A 16,285-nucleotide genomic window follows, 5' to 3' on the forward strand; every position below is an offset into this window, starting at 1 on the left:
GGTTTACAGCAGCAACATACATCACAGCTACGTATAGTCTTACCAGTCCAACGCCTGAAAAGTAAATGTACTTATTGGAGCTTGGTGACGGTGGTGGTGGGAAAATCAGAGCGCTGAACTTTAAAGGGCTAGTGTGTTAAGACCAGTTTTTAAACATAAAAACTTAAAAGAACATGTAACAGTTTTAAGATTTTCCCTTTTACCCTCATTTTGGCATAGAAGCCATATTTACTATTAGCTCGGTCTTTTAGAAATGGGATACATGGAAGACATCTATATGTAACAAGGGGAGAACTTGGAGGTGTTTGCAGAATACAACCCCCATGCTTTTCATTCCCATTTTATGGTTTCAACTCTCTCGAAGACTTCCTTTTTTCACACAAAGGTAGGAGTTGTTTCTGAATGAACACCAGGTTTTTGCTACGGCTGTTTATTTCATGTACAGTACCTCCAAAATTAACGTCAAATTAAGATGGCCAGGGGTCCTGGAGCAAATCCTTAAACAATGTCCCTTTCTTCCAAAAAGGAACACATGAAATAAGGAACCACAAAATAGGGTATCTTACGTATTAAGGCACAAGTTTTGTGGACTACAAAAAATAATCTGAGCGTGCGCAGTTTCACATTTTAAACTCATCACTATTTTTCTTCACATCCTGCCTTGGACTACTCACCAACTCTCAGTCCAACCTTTCTCACTTGGCTGTTGTGAAGATATATAATGAAATATAGCTACAAAGTTATACTTAGTGCTTGTATCATGGGGATCAAATTTTGGTTCCTTTAACTAGAGCGATACATCTTTGTACCATATAGGGCATGTTTTTCTACCCTCCGCCACCTAATTTAGTACACCTCCAATGCTTCAACCAATCTTAAACTGATCTAATTGTTGCATGTTTTAGATGCCTAAGTCCTGCTTGTGTTCAGCTGAGCTTACTCCCAGGTTAGTGTGCAGAGGGAACCACTTCCTTCAGCCTGTGGTTATTGGGAGTCTGAAGAAGGCAGAAGGAACTGCTTTCATTTTATTTAAATGATTTGTTTCTATTTTACAGATACATCCCAGTCCAATTCCTTAAATCAAGGGGCACAGAAAAGTAGTGTACGGGCACCCCAACAGGAAATGAACCTGCTGAACATGTTCAGGAGTGTCCAAGCCAGTTTTTACAGGTCTCTCCTGTTTTAAGTGATCCCTTCCTGCTCCCAGTTCCACTCCTGTCCATTCTTCACAAGGTCAAGCTTGCTTGAAATGGGAGGACTGGTAGGGAGGGCTGGGGAATGATTCTGCTTTTGGAAGGAGGGGTGGACACAATCTTCCTAGTGCTTGGCTTTCCTCAGCTTTTATGGAGAACATTGGAATGACCGCTCCCCGCTTAAAATGGGGGGCGCCCTTTGCGTGGACGCGTGCAGCCCCTAGATCTGGAGCGGCTCCATCAGCATAGGCTTGGCCTTGCCTTCCCTCAGGTGGGATACCTGGAGGTCTCCGCCTACCTCAGTCATTTGCCCAATCCCACCTGGGGGAAGCGTTGCCAAGGAGACCAGGCCAGAAAAGCCTTCTCTCTTTTCTCAATAATTATCTTGGGATAACCTGACAGCATTCCAAGGTGAGCCACAGAGGAACTCACCCATTTACAGGTAAGCTACAACTTTGACTCTTTCAGAGAAAACAAAGCCTCTCAGCTAAATGATTAACCTGAACCTGTTCAAGTGTCATACAAAAGACACAGTAACCATTATTATAAGGGACAGAGGGTACCACGCCCTTCAACTCCAAAAAAAATTCCAATCCTCTGCTAGTTTCAGTTGAGTTATTTACTTTCACACCCTATTGTAAAGCCCCATTGTTTAAAAAAAAAATTAAAGAAAAAACTCGGCATGCCTTGCTGTCCTCAGGAACTATTCACAAGATGTTTGCTACATAAAAAGCAAAGGTGTGGGTTCATAAGGGGGGGAAACATCAACATCCATCTAGGCAATTTTTTAAAAATAGGGCTAACCAAAATTTCACAAAAATGTGGCAAGCTTTCAAGTTCTCCAGAACTTTTCATCAGGCAAGATGTGTGCAAGGAAAAGAATGAGGAAGAAACAAAGAAAAACAAAAGCAGGCGGAATCTTGTAGCCACGGGGTCAGCCTGTAGACTCGGTTCCAAGAGTGAGACTGCAGACTGAATAAATTGCTCCCTGGTTGGGGTGGGGGTGCCCTCATCTAATAGTAAGTGATGTGTCAAAGATAAAGGTTCATAGGGCACCTTTCTCGAATGCAGCTGAGAAAACAAAATGTGGTATACTGAATGCTCCAAGTGGCTAAAACTAATCAAAGTCACGATCTTGTTTTGTAAGGAAGTTGTGTCTGAATAGAGGTAACGTTCATGTTCAAAGTCTAAGAGCTTCCTTGTTCTGGGCTTCCCACCCATATGACTCATATTCCTTTGTCTCTTATAGGTACAGTCAGTCACTAGATAAAGGTGTGAGGCAGCCTGCTAACCTCATAAAGATTTGGTGAGGATTTGTTTTTTTACTTTCCCAAGAAAGGGCTGAGGATGTACTGCCAACCGACTGAAACTCAATCCAGATAAGACTGAGGCACTGTTAGTGGGTGGTTCCCTAGACCAGATGGGTGGGAGGTTGCCTGCTCATGATGGGGTTACACTTCCCCTGAAGGAGCGGGTTCATAGCTTGGGGGTACTCCTGGATCCTTTGCTGTTGCTCGAGGCTCAGGTGGCCTCAGTGGCCCAGAGTGCCTTCCATCAGCTTTGGCTGGTGGCCCAGCTATGCTCCTATCTGGACAGGGATAGCCTAATACTGCTGTCTATGCTCTGGTAACCTCAAGGTTAGATTACTGCAATGCATTATACGTAGGGCTGCCCCTGAAGACAGTTCAGAAACTTTGGCGGATGAAGAATTCAGGGGCCAGGTTGCTCACCAGAGCAAGACGGTTTAAGCATATTACACTGATCCCAGTCCAACTATAAAAGGTAAAGGTACCCCTGCCCGTACGGGCCGGTCTTGCCAGACTCTAGGGTTGTGCGCTCATCTCACTCTATAGGCCAGGAGCCAGCGCTGTCCGCAGACACTTCCGGGTCACATGGCCAGCGTGACAAGCTGCATCTGGCGAGCCAGCGCAGCACACGGAACGCCATTTACCTTCCCGCTGGTAAGCAGTCCCTATTTATCTACTTGCACCCGGGGGGTGCTTTCGAACTGCTAGGTTGGCAGGCGCTGGGACCGAACGACGGGAGCACACCCCGCCACAGGGATTCAAACCGCCGACCATGTGATCGGCAAGTCCTAGGCGCTGAGGTTTTACCCACAGCGCCACCCGCGTCCCATCTAGTCCAACTATACTGGCTACCAATTAGTTTCCGGGCCCAATTCAAAGTGCTAGTTTTGACTTATAAAGCTTTAAATGGATCAGGACTGCAATACCTCAAGGACTACCTCTTTCCATATGAACCTACCCGGATCCTGAGATCATCTTCTGAAGCCCTTCGTCATGTACCCCCTCCTCGAGAGGTTTGGAGGGTGGCAACACGAGAATGGGCCTTCTCAGCAGTGGTCCCTCATGTGTGGAATGCTCTCCCCAGGGAAGTTCACCCGGCACCTTCATTATACACCTGTAGGCCCCACACAAAAATGTTCCTTTTTAACCAGGCCTTTGGTTGATCCGATTTACATCTTATGCCCTTTTAAAAATGTGGGTTTTTTTTGGGGGGGGGGTTAATTGGGTTGTTGTTTTTATTTGTATTCTATATTTTGTGGTTTTATATCTTGATTTTATTATGTGAACTGTCCTGAGACCCCCGGATATAGGGCGGTTTTTTATTATTATTATTATTATTATTATTATTATTATTATTATTATTATTAAATAATAATAATTAATACTGAATAGCCTAATTCTGTCCCATTTCAGTCTCCCTGGCACTCAGTCATGGGCCTCTTCTGCCCTGTTTTGTGCAGTTCTTTTTAAAGAGCACATGAAAAGTCTGTATTTAAATTGTACACATTTTCCATCCTTTTTTAAAAAACCATTTTAACTACAATTGCCAAAACAGTAGAGCAGCTAGAATTAATTTTTATTGAACCTTTTATTGTAAACAAAACCATAAAGGGAACATTTCCTCCCAATTCCTCCCATGGATACACTCCACACACAAACAGTGCCATCAACTCAGCTATTTCTTTCCCCTCACAAAGAGTAGCCAGCCAGCCAGATACCAAGACAAAATTCAAGTTTTTATCACAAGTAGTGGAAGTAGGACAGCAATAGGAAATGAGCAAAGGAAATAAAATGTGCATGTGCTCATCCCTGTTACCCAGAAATATTAAAGGACGATTAGTCAATGTGGTGCCCTTGATGTTGCCAGTCTACAGGTCTCATCATCTCTGGTCATTAGCCATTCTGGTTGGGGCTGATGGAAGTTGTAACCCAACAACACTTAGAGGACACCATGTTGTCTACCCCTGCATTAAAATATAGTGTTGTTAGGGCAGTATGTCTTATGAGAAATGGTTGAAATATATGAGTTTAGCATGAAGTAGAGAAAAATAAGGCATATACCATAACTGTCTTCAAAAATTTGAAGGCCTGTAGCACAGAAGATGGAGCAGATTGTTCTATATTAGTCCTCTAGAGTGGGTTCTAGAGAAACCTCTGCAGGAAAACATTCGGTTAAACATTCGGATAGTAGTGGACAGCTTGGAGGGGTGGCAGCACGTACCTGACCTCCCAACAGCTGATTTGCTTCTGCTTACTAGGAAGGACAACAGGAGGGCTAAAGTGACAGGGAGGTTGCTGCCTAGTGCAAACACACCAGCAGAGCCAATTCAGTGCTCCTGCCAATGTGTTAGCACGGTGCCTACCTCCCTGCTTTCTCATCCCACCTTCCTGGTAAGCAGCAGTGACTCAGTTCTTGGAATGTAAGGTGAGAGCCATCACTCCATCATGACACCGGCTAATGCATTAGGAGAACATCCTACTGCCAAGTGCTGTTCAGTGGCGCTTCAGGAGGTGGTGGAATCTCTTTTGCTGGAGGTATTTAAGCAGAGGCTGTCAGGAATACTGTAGTTGGTGCTGTTCAGTAAGTGAGACTAGATAACTTGCAAGGTGCCTTCTAAGTCAAAAATTCTATCATTCTAATAGTTCCACTGTTAATAGAGATATATAAAAAGTGTAATATAGCGCAGAGCATGTGAATCAGAAGAGAAGGGGTTTTGTTTAGAATTATGGTGCTGGAGGAGACTCCCATGGACTGCAAGAAGATCAAACCTATCCATTCTTAAGAAAATCAGCCCTGAGTGCTCACTGGAAGGACCGATCCTGAAGTTGAGACTCCAATACTTTGGACACCTCATGAGAAGAGAAGACTCCCTGGAAAAGACCATGATGTTGGGAAAGATTGAGGGCACAAAGAGAAGGGGACGACAGAGGACGAGATGGTTGGACAGTGTTCTCGAAGCTACCAGCATGAGTTTGACCAAACTGCAGGAGGCAGTGGAAGACAGGAGTGCCTGGCATGCTCTGGTCCATGGGGTCATGAAGAGTTGGACATGACTAAACGACTAAACAACAACATTGTTTCACCAGTCTGGAGAGCTTGATGAAAGGAAATGCTAGGGGAGGCACAAGGGATATTTAACCACACAGAGCCACATCTTAGGAATGTTTGAAATGAGTGTTAATGAATTTCCTGGGCATAATGAGGACTGATTCTGGCACTGCATTTCTGTACATGGAGATTTTGATCAATTGTTGTTTTGCAGAGCCTTTACCAACACTGGTGTTGCATCTTATCTGCAAGCACACCTCAAGAAACCTAATAATGAATGGGTGGCCTTCAGTACTTGGTACAGAACTGATAAGGAAATAAGGTTCACTACAGTGACTCTTCCCAGGAGAGATGAGAAATTAAGTTTTAGCTCTTGGAAAGCCAACACCCTGGATACTTGGCTGGCGGCCATAGCAGTGTGCTAGGTGCAGGAATCGGTAAAGGCAGAGGCACCTTCTCCCTTTCATTGTTGTTTGTGGAAGGAAGTAGGCGAGGGGTTCAGTGGTTTATTGAGGGAGAGATCGGACAGCACTCAGTTGTCAGTTATATGATCAGGTGTGTAACAACCACAGTTTAAACTATAGCTCAATTTTCAAAGCCCATTTATAAGCCTGAAAGTAATTCACCCCTTCACTAAGAGCAATGGATGCAGCTCCCTGGTCTGCATAGAGAGATTCATGGGTACAGAGAAGTCTGCAAAAACTACCGACTGACCCTTGGAGGCTCACACTGGAGGCTCTTGGTAGAGGGCATGCCCACCATGTTCCTTCAGCACTTTGTCCTCCCAAAGGTGCACAATGACATAGTGCTGCTGAGATAGCAGCAAGAAACAATAACGAGAAAAATCAGCAGACCAGCCTGATTCAGGAAGCAATGAGTCACTGGATTTAAATCTGGAGCTGCTTAGAGTCCCGCCCCCCCCCCCTAAAAATAGCAGTTACTAATAAATAATCTAGGATCTGGCTCACACCTTAGGGAAACTGGCAGTCTTATATGTTACATGAAGAGCTGGTTCTTGCACTATGCACCATATAGATGAAGTAGTATGTGACGGAAGGGCAGGCGTCACAATAGTGGGACATGTGGGTGTACAGGCACATTGCCTGTGCCCCAACTCACAGAATCGTAGAGTAGGAAGGGACCCTGAGGATCATCTAGTCCAACTGCCTGCAATGCCAGCATGACTAAGCTGCTTCTGGCAAACCAGAGCAACACACAGAAACACCGTTTACCTTCCCGCTGGAGCGGTATCTATTTATCTACAGTGGTGCCTCGCAAGACGAAATTAATTCGTTCCGCAAGTCTCTTCGTCTTGCGAGTTTTTCGTCTTGCGATGCACGGTTTTCCATAGGAATGCATTGAAAATCAATTAATGCGTTCCTATGGAAAAAGCCTTCCCCCGACCTCTTCTGGCGGGCGGCATTTTAAAATCGCCCGGGACAGCGGAGGACTTCTCCGCTGTCCGGGGCGATTTAAAAGCCCCTGGGAAGGCAGGCAGGGGGGACAAAGGCTTTCCCGCCCGGCCGCCCGGCTTCGGGACATCGTTCCGATGCCGGGCGGCTGGGGGAGGCTTTCCTGCCCCACCGCCCGGCATCAGGACGATGCCCCAATGCCGGGCGGCTGGGGGAGGCGTTCCTGCCCCACCGCCCGGCATCGGGACGATGCCCCGAAGCCGGGCGGGGGGGAGGCTTCAAAAGCCGTCCGGGGGCTTTTAAATCGCCCCGGACAGTCCCGGGGCGATTTAAAAGCCCCCGGTTAGGCAGGCAGGGGGGGCAAAAGTCTTTGCCCCCCCTGCCTGCCTTCAAAAGCCGTCCGGGATAGCGGGAAGCACTTCCCTGCTATCCCGGACCGCTTTTAAAATGCTGGCGGTGGGGAGCAAAGCCTTTCGCCCCCGCCGGCCTTCCTGGACCTCTTCTGAAGTCCGGAGGGGGGGGAAGGCTTTGCTCCCCACCGCCAGCATTTAAAAAAAGGTCCCCGAGATTTCCCTATGGGCTTTCGTCTTGCGATGCAAGCCCATAGGGAAAATCGTCTAGCGAAGCGTCGCAAAAACCGAAAAACCCTTTCGTCTTGCGGGTTTTTCGTCTTGCGAGGCATTCGTCTAGCGGGGCACCACTGTACTTGCACTTTGACGTGCTTTCGAACTGCTAGGTTGGCAGGAGCAGGGACTGAGCAACCGGAGCTCACCTCGTCTTGGGGATTCGAACCGCCGACCTTCTGATCGGCAAGTCCTAGGTGTGGTTTAACCTAGATGTGGTTTAACCCACACGCATCCCTTTCACAGCTGTCCTTTATGGGGATCAAAATGTCAACCTTGGCATTATCAGCATCATACTGAGCTATGTATGTACAGTGATAGCTACATCCATTCTTAACCAAGCATGTAAAAATGAGTTTCCCAAAGGAGTGAACTGGCCCTAAGTCACTACAAGTGAAATGACTCCATCTTAACTCACTTGTGAATTGCAAGCAGTGCGGTCAGGCCTAGGAGCAGAATAGTGGCAAGCACCTTATAAACAGAGGTGGGTGGTGAGTGAAGGAAAAACCTCACAAGTTGCGAATGTTCGAGTAATGGGGAAAGAAATAATTGCCATTCAAAATAAACGTGCATAAATGGCATTCTCTCCAGCCACACACACTTTGTTTAGTCAATGATTGATTATTTAGTTTGTCTGGTCTCCATATTTATGACAGGAAGAGCTTTGCCAACTGGAGCTGTTGATTAGGTATGTGCAACAACAAATAAAAATAATACGAAGTCAGCTGGAAAAATGTGTTTCTCGCTTAGCTAAACTATTATGGCCAGAGTAAAAAACTGAGGCATTTGATGGAAAACTTTTATCGCTATAAAAAATCTCCCATAGATGCACTGCACACACTGCGCAGCCCACATTCCTTCCCCGGGCCTCCAAAAAGTAAACTAATTGGAATTGGAAAGTGCTAATCTTGGGGAATTAAACAAAGAGTTGGCTCTTGCAAGTGGTGAATAAACCTGTGAGGGAGCAAGAACACAGAAATAAAGAAGAATCATCAATCACCTCGGTGTGAGGCAGAGAGAAGCATTTCGAAAAGGGCAGGAGAATCTGGAAAATGTTGTGAGGAAAGTGAATGCAAAAAAAGTGCTCAAGAACCAGCACTGGTTTTGGCGGAAGGATCCAAGCACCCCACAGCAAAGTGGGCTCCCTCATATGTCGCAACCACACATAGTCATCTGCCTATTCACTTCCCCTGGCTTATCTGGAAGCAGCAGCTGTTACAGGGAAATAGGGATGTATGAATATGTCCAATTTTGGTTTCTCTCAGTTCCATTTTTCCCCCCTAATCCCTTCACATTTCCCCATCAGTTTGCTTTTTCTAAAGTCCTCATGAAAATTAACCAACCTTCTCGTTCTAATACCTCCTCATATATATCTATATTTATGTGCCCTTTTGCCTAATACACACATTTTCACAAGCAGTCTTCCCATATATAGTACCTATTATATTATTTTCAGTAATATATGCATTTATCAGCATGCTTCACACACAAACATATGCATTTTTAAAACAAAAAAAATTCCTTCCAGTAGCACCTTAAAGACCAACTAAGTTAGTTCTTGGTATGAGCTTTCATGTGCATGCACACTTCTTCAGATAACATGCACACGAAAGCTCATACCAAGAACTAACTTAGTTGGTCTTTAAGGTGCTACTGGAAGGAATTTTTTTTTGTTTTGACTATGGCAGACCAACACGGCTACCTATCTGTAACTGGAAATATGCATTTTTGTATATCTAACCTGGATGGAAAACTGTATTGCAAAATTCAGAGAGTATAGAATTTCAAAGAATGACCCTGTTTCAGTTTGCGTTTTGTTTCAGAATTAGATAGGTTTGCCTTTAAATGTGAATTGAATTCCTTTCCCATCCCTGCTGGGAAGGTACCCGTCATTTATATTTCCCATAATTCAGTAGTACACAGGGAGATTTAAAATAGCTGGCAGTTTGGCACTGGTGCCATCCCTGACAAGAACAGACAAAAAGAGATGAAGAACTGAACTGTTAATTATTATCAAATATCCTCTCCTGGATGAGGGTGGAGCTCTGAAATTTGTTTTGAATATTTGGCATTAGGCCTGCCATGTAAAGTCACAATAATGAAGAAAATGCCTCTGATCATGTATAGATTAGTAATTTCGCTTTGTGTCAGGCTCCACACAGCTCATCTGATCTTGGGGGGGGGGGGGGGGAGTAATGTAAGCAAAGGAAACCCATGAAGTCTAGAAGTTAACTAATCTCAATATGGCACAATTGCAAACATCCTCATGGTGAGAAACATGTGTCAATCATGGACATAGAAAGTTCCCAAATGTCACATTTACAATGTATGCAGATACATCAAGCCCTTCAGCCTTTCATAAGCACTTGTCACAATCAATTTTTAAAAGCATATGTTTTGATAATCATATTGTGAAAGAATGAGAGCTTTTGAGCTTATATGGCAAGGCAGAGCAGGCCTTTTGTCCCTCAGAGAGCTCTGAGGGATGGCAACATTCAGAAGGTGCCTTGCTCCCATTATCTCACACTATGACAGAAGCCCTTAAGCCTTTCCTCAGCTATCTTAAAGGGACAGAAGCCCTGCCGCTCTTAGCATACAGGCTTCTAGGCTCTGCCAGCCACTCTGAAAGGTTTGAATGCAAGGGCTATAATCATGGGTGATGTGGCTGGATGGCAGTGGAAGTAAACTTTTTCTTAAAGTGTTCCAGTCTTAAAAGCCAGATCACAGTACTACTAAGATGCAGTAGATGGCAGAATAAAACACAAAAAGGGTACTAATGGAACAGGTATGAAGCACGGTAACGAAAAAAGAGAAGTGGAAGCCATTCCACATCTGGTCCTTCAAAGCGACATTCAACAACCTGGGGTCCTCCAATTTAAGCATGAATCCAGAAACTATAATCTCCTAAATTGTAAAATACATGTAAAAAAAGGGGGGTGTAAGTCATATATAGTGTTTATATATATAAAGATTATACTGTATCTTATGTGAAAGGATGTGTGGATCCAGAATTGGCCTCCACAGTCACTTATGGACTCGCTATTAAGAAGTCAATCTTACTTGGCTATGAGTGATCGCCAGAGAGGAAGAAGAAGATATATAGATATATGGCACTTTTTGTTATGATTTGTTACACACCCTTTACCCCAAGGTCCCAGGCTGGGTTGCAGCAATTAAAACACAATATTAATACTTCAACACTATTTGTTACGATGCCCTTTATATACTGTATATATATATACATATATATATATATATATATATATATATATATATATATATATATGCAGGTTTTGGTGTCCTCGGGTGTCTTCCCGTGTAAAAGTTGGGGTGTCTAGGCGACGTTTCGACGAGGTCTCACTCGTCATCTTCAGGCTGGTGCTTTCGGCTTCTTGTAGATGACGAGTGAGACCTCGTCGAAACGTCGCCTAGACACCCCAACTTTTACACGGGAAGACACCCGAGGACACCAAAACCTGCATTCCTGTACCCGTGAAAATCTACGAAAGCATATATATATATATATATATATATATATATATATATATATATATATATATATTATCACCTAGTAAAAAATCCCTTGATTACATCCTTCATTCTCTTTCCAGCCGTCCTCCCCTTGATCAAATCTCTATTCTGCTGGCTGGCAATAATGTATCTATTACTGCACTGGCTGCAGGTATTGCCTTGGCAGCAGGTAAGTTGAGAGCCAGACACCAAGAAAAGTACCAAAATGGGGAGTATGAGTTGTGTAGTTCTTAAGTTACGCAGGTGTGATTTTTGCATTTTTGTGTGTCTGTTCTTCTGCTGTTGCAGTGCAGTTTTAAACCAATTATTTGTATTCTATACATTGTGGCTTGTGTCGATTTGTGATGGCTTATAGCTTTTAGCAATAAATATTATACTGAAACGCAATATAACATAACATTAATAACAGATTTAAATAACTTAAAATTACAAAATTTAAGGTGGGTCCCTATCCTAAAAATATACACTTCAAGTACCAACAGCCATATACATCTTCAGCATCCAGCAAAAGTGTATAATAAAGGTGCTATGTGTAGCTCTGTGTGAATGGGAGTTCTGCAGCTTACAGGCCACCACAGATAATGCTCTATCCTGTGCTACCCCTCCCCCGATTTTCAGAGGGTGGCATTACAACCAAGCAGGCCCCCTCGGCTGATCCTAGCACCCAAGAGGGCCTGTGGGGAAGGAGGCAGTCTTTCGGATATTTGGGGCCTGGTAGGGACGCAGGTGGCACTGTGGGTTAAACCACAGAGCCTAGGACTTGCCAATCAGAAGGTCGGCGGTTCGAATCCCCATGACGGGGTGAGCTCCCGTTGCTCGGACCCTGCTCCTGCCAACCTAGCAGTTCGAAAGTTCATCAAAGTGCAAGTAGATAAATAGTTACCATTCCAGGGGGAAGGTAAACGGCATTTCCGTGCGCTGCTCTGTTTCGCCAGAAGCAGCTTAGTCATGCTGGCCACATGATCGGAGGCTGTACGCCGGCTCCCTCGGCCAATAAAGCAAGATGAACACCGCAACCCCAGAGTCGGCCACGACTGGACCTAATGGTCAGGGGTCCCTTTGCCTTTACTATATTTAAGGTATTTAAATAGTAACTTGAAATGGGCCCAGAAATGAACTGGCACCTGTTTTAAAACAGCTTACATGTTTACATGGGAACTTCAGCTAGCAATCTGGGTGCTGCATTTTGGACCAACTCAGGTTTTTGAGTCATCTTCAAGTGCATTACAATATTCCAATATACACTTCAAGAATCCAGAGCATGGAGTTCAGATGGCCAAGTCATCTTTCTCCAGTAGGAACCGTAGCTGGTGAACTAACCAGAATTGGGGGAAAAGCATTCCTAGCCACTTAAGCCTCCAGTGAAAGGACTGAATCCAGGAGCACCTCCAAACTATGGACCTGATCCTTCAAAATGAGACCAGTCCCATCCGGAGAAGGCCTTCTCCCTACCTCCTGGACATGAAGATTTGGGACACATAACACCTCTGTCTTTTCCACATCCAGCTTCAGTTTATTGCCTGACATTGTGAAGCTCATACATACCTTCTGGATTCATGCCTCAGTCTGTCAGCTTGTTTTTCCTCATCTGTCTCACCGCTGCGTCTTAGGACAGGTCCAGGAGCTGCATGACCTTTCCCAATTCATGTTTTATGGAAAAATAGAGCTGAGTGTCACCGGCGGATCAATGTCACCTTGCCCCCAAATCCTTAAAACCTATCCCAGCGGCTTGTAAAGAAAGCAGGGAAGATCTGAGGCTGAGTCCTGGATTCAGGGCATAAGGGGTGGCAGTATCTTTGGTTGGGGACACATTGTGCCCCACTCATCCCTGACTGAGCAAATAACTTCAGACAACTCTGGCTTCATACGGATATTAAATAGGATTGAAGACAAGATAGTGCCTCTTCATATAAAACTGGCACAATTTTATATGAATGTAAAATGAGAAACTCTATTTATAGTTGTGCAATGACGTATGAGTAGCTCATGTGCTGTCAGACAACTATGCTGGATGTTCATTTTACTTTCAGTTGAAGAGCTCTCAACAGCGGCGTTTTGAAAAGTTTGCTCCTTTAATCAGCTAAGGGGTTGTTCATTTTGCTTCCCTTTGAAAGCCTTTCAGGAGAAAGGGTTTGAAAGAATATGAAGGAAAATGAATAAGGGAAAGTATTTTTAACTTTCCAAAGGAGTATTAAATAGTAGAGATTAAAGAACAGAAGATCTGAAACAACTTGATGGTGTCTTTTCAAGTGAACGTGAGTAGGTTTGACACATTCACATATGCCCTACAGGTGCACTCGTCCACTGAACCCAAACCAAATTACGAAGTGTGTCGTTTACTATAAAATGAATTGAACAAGTTCAGTCTCTTGCAATCATAGAGGTACCACAAGGGTCATTTAGTCCAACCCTCTTAATAACGTACAGTACTCATAATACTTGTTGCAATTGTTTTGCCACTGGAACAAACTGAGATGCAAAATGCTTGATATTTACCACTGGCATTCCTGAAGCAACCATCACCATACATAGCCCAGAACCGTGAAAAATAACTTATAGTTCAATATAAATCCATCTTTTCTTGCTTCTGGGCAGATATTGGCTTGCAGCGCTTGAGAGGATGTTGACCAACGAGGAGATAAATAGTAAGAACATAAAATCATAAGGGGGAAATAATTTTGCAGGGAAATGAATGAGGGAACTGTGTTTCTTATGTGTCAAAAGACCAGCACAACAGGTATCCTGGTGTAATTCCCATGCAACAAAAGGTTAAAACCTAAATAAAGGATTTTTACCTCTCATTGTGGACTGTTTGTCTGGAATTCATTGTTGCCTCAAACTGCAATAGTCTGAACTGATTATTTATTGATGACTAGTGAAACTGGGCGATTTTTGAAGGTTGTGGGGTTCTTGAAATGTACCCGTAAATGTCCAAATTTCTTTGGGGTACTTGCCAACTTTAATATCATTGTTGACTTCATAGAAATGAGGATGAAGTTTGTACATTACTTATGCCAAAAATATCTGCTTGGCCTTGACAAATGGAAGATTTTTTTAAAATATGTATCTTTCTCTCTGGCCTAGTAATGACAAGAACTACCAGTAATATCAATATTTGAGTTTCTGACATTTATTGTAACATATAGTAGAGCACGGTTTAAATCACAGCTGAGAACGTTCAAGAACTTATTATGACAAGACATTTAATTTACTGGCCAGGCTTTTTGAGGGAAAGGTGTGTGTGCCAGAGATCCACATTTAAACTTTGGATTGTTTTGCATTTTCAGTTCAGGTCACAAATACCTCCCACTTCTGTCTCCATTTTGTTCTTTTGTGAGGACCTTGTTAACTTTTATAAAGAGAAAGCTCGCCAGATCATCCTGACCTTTCCAAATCTACCTCTCCCTCCTATTCTTTCTCTCTTTTATTTTTCTCCCCCACTCCCACTACCTTTCTTAGACCTTTGCCTTGACCACAGTACGCCCAGCTCGTAAATGCTATCAGAACCTTCTCAAGACTTCTTCAAAGGATGTAAATTACTTCCTTTTCTCACCATTCATCAGTGATTTGAAATATATTGAAACCACTAACCACTAACCACAACCCCTCACATGTTATCTTCTTCTTTATTTGTCAATATAGCTTTCAGAGTTATGAATTTCACATTGCTTAATAAAAACGATATGTAACATTTGTACTATGCAGTGCTGCATCTTAGGGCCAAACTACACGTGAAATGGAAGATCTGGGATTAGGTCTCCCAGTATTTTCTTCTTTACTGGATTTTTTTTTAAGTTCTGGAGGAAGAGGGGTGGTTTGGACTGAGAACATAAGGTAAGGGAAAGAGGTCCCAAGCTAGTGCAAACTATCCCCTGGTAGCACTATTCACTGCAGAGGGGGAAATATACAGGTTCTGTCTATCCCACACCACTCTGGCTGCAAGTAGCCGCTCAGGAGGCTAATTTGCGTCAGATAATGGGAATGGTGGAGGGTGAACTCTCCTCCCTGCCACCACAGCTCCAATGTGATTGAGTCCTACTCAGAAATAGTGAGTGTCTGGAAGCACTCTCAGAATCCTGTTATGGACGCAGGGCAAATAACATCTCAGGAAGAATATTCATTTCTACGCTTCACTTTCACTTTAGAGACTATGAACATTTGAAGTCAGACCATTGGTACATCTTTCTGACTGACAGTGGGTCTCCAAGGTCCCAGACAGAGGTCTTTTCCAGGTCTGCGAGCTGATCGGCTGTGATATGGAGTTGCCAGTTACTGAACTTAGAACCTGCTGTGTGCAAAACATGCATCTTGCCAATGACCCACAGGCCTTCCCCCAAACTGCAGGAGAATTAGAGCCCATGGAGTTAACAGCAAAGAAGGCAATAGCAGCTACTTTGTCCCCTCAGCAACTCAACTCAAAGTCAGGTCTGGAGAACCTGTGGCCCTCCAGATTTTGCTGGACTCCAGCTTCTATCAGTCCCAGCCAACTTGGTCAATGGTGTGGGATGATGGGAGCTGTGGTCCATCAACAAAAACCACAAGTTCCCCATCGCTGCTGTGGCATAAGTGAAAGCAACTGCAGTGTCCATGAGGTTAGCCTTGCCCTTTGTGGCTAGTCATAAATGAGATCACTCATGCGCCAACCTTACTATTACAGAGAATGGGGTAAGAAAATAGTTCAGGATTTTTACATGGTTCAGTGGGTGTCTATTTATAGCAAGAATGGTGCAGTGGGCTTTGCCATAAAACATAGCCATACCATATAGATGGATCAGCTGAATCTATGTGGTAGTAAAGCAGGGAAATACCTTTTAAAAGTTGGACTATTGTTTCGGAAAGATATCTAAATCTATGTCAACCTTTTGGCTCTTGAGATATCTGGAAAACTTGCAAAATTAAGTTCTCCCATGAGAAACATAATCCTTCTTTGATTCAGCGAGGCCAATAAAAATACCACAAAGCAGTCTGTTTTGCTTTCTTCTCCTAACTGAAAGTACAAAATGAATTAAAACTTCCAAAGTGTTTAGCTCTTTCTTTTTTTCAACTATCCCCAACTCTACCCATATTAACATTTAGAACTCCATGTTTGATCTAGGCAGCTGACATCATGAGAAGATGATTCCCCTTAATGTCAAACACCAGATCATTATATATATCCTCACCAACCTCA

Source organism: Podarcis melisellensis, assembly GCF_964234715.1.
Source record: "Podarcis melisellensis genome assembly, chromosome: 10".
Lineage (NCBI taxonomy): Eukaryota > Metazoa > Chordata > Lepidosauria > Squamata > Lacertidae > Podarcis > Podarcis melisellensis.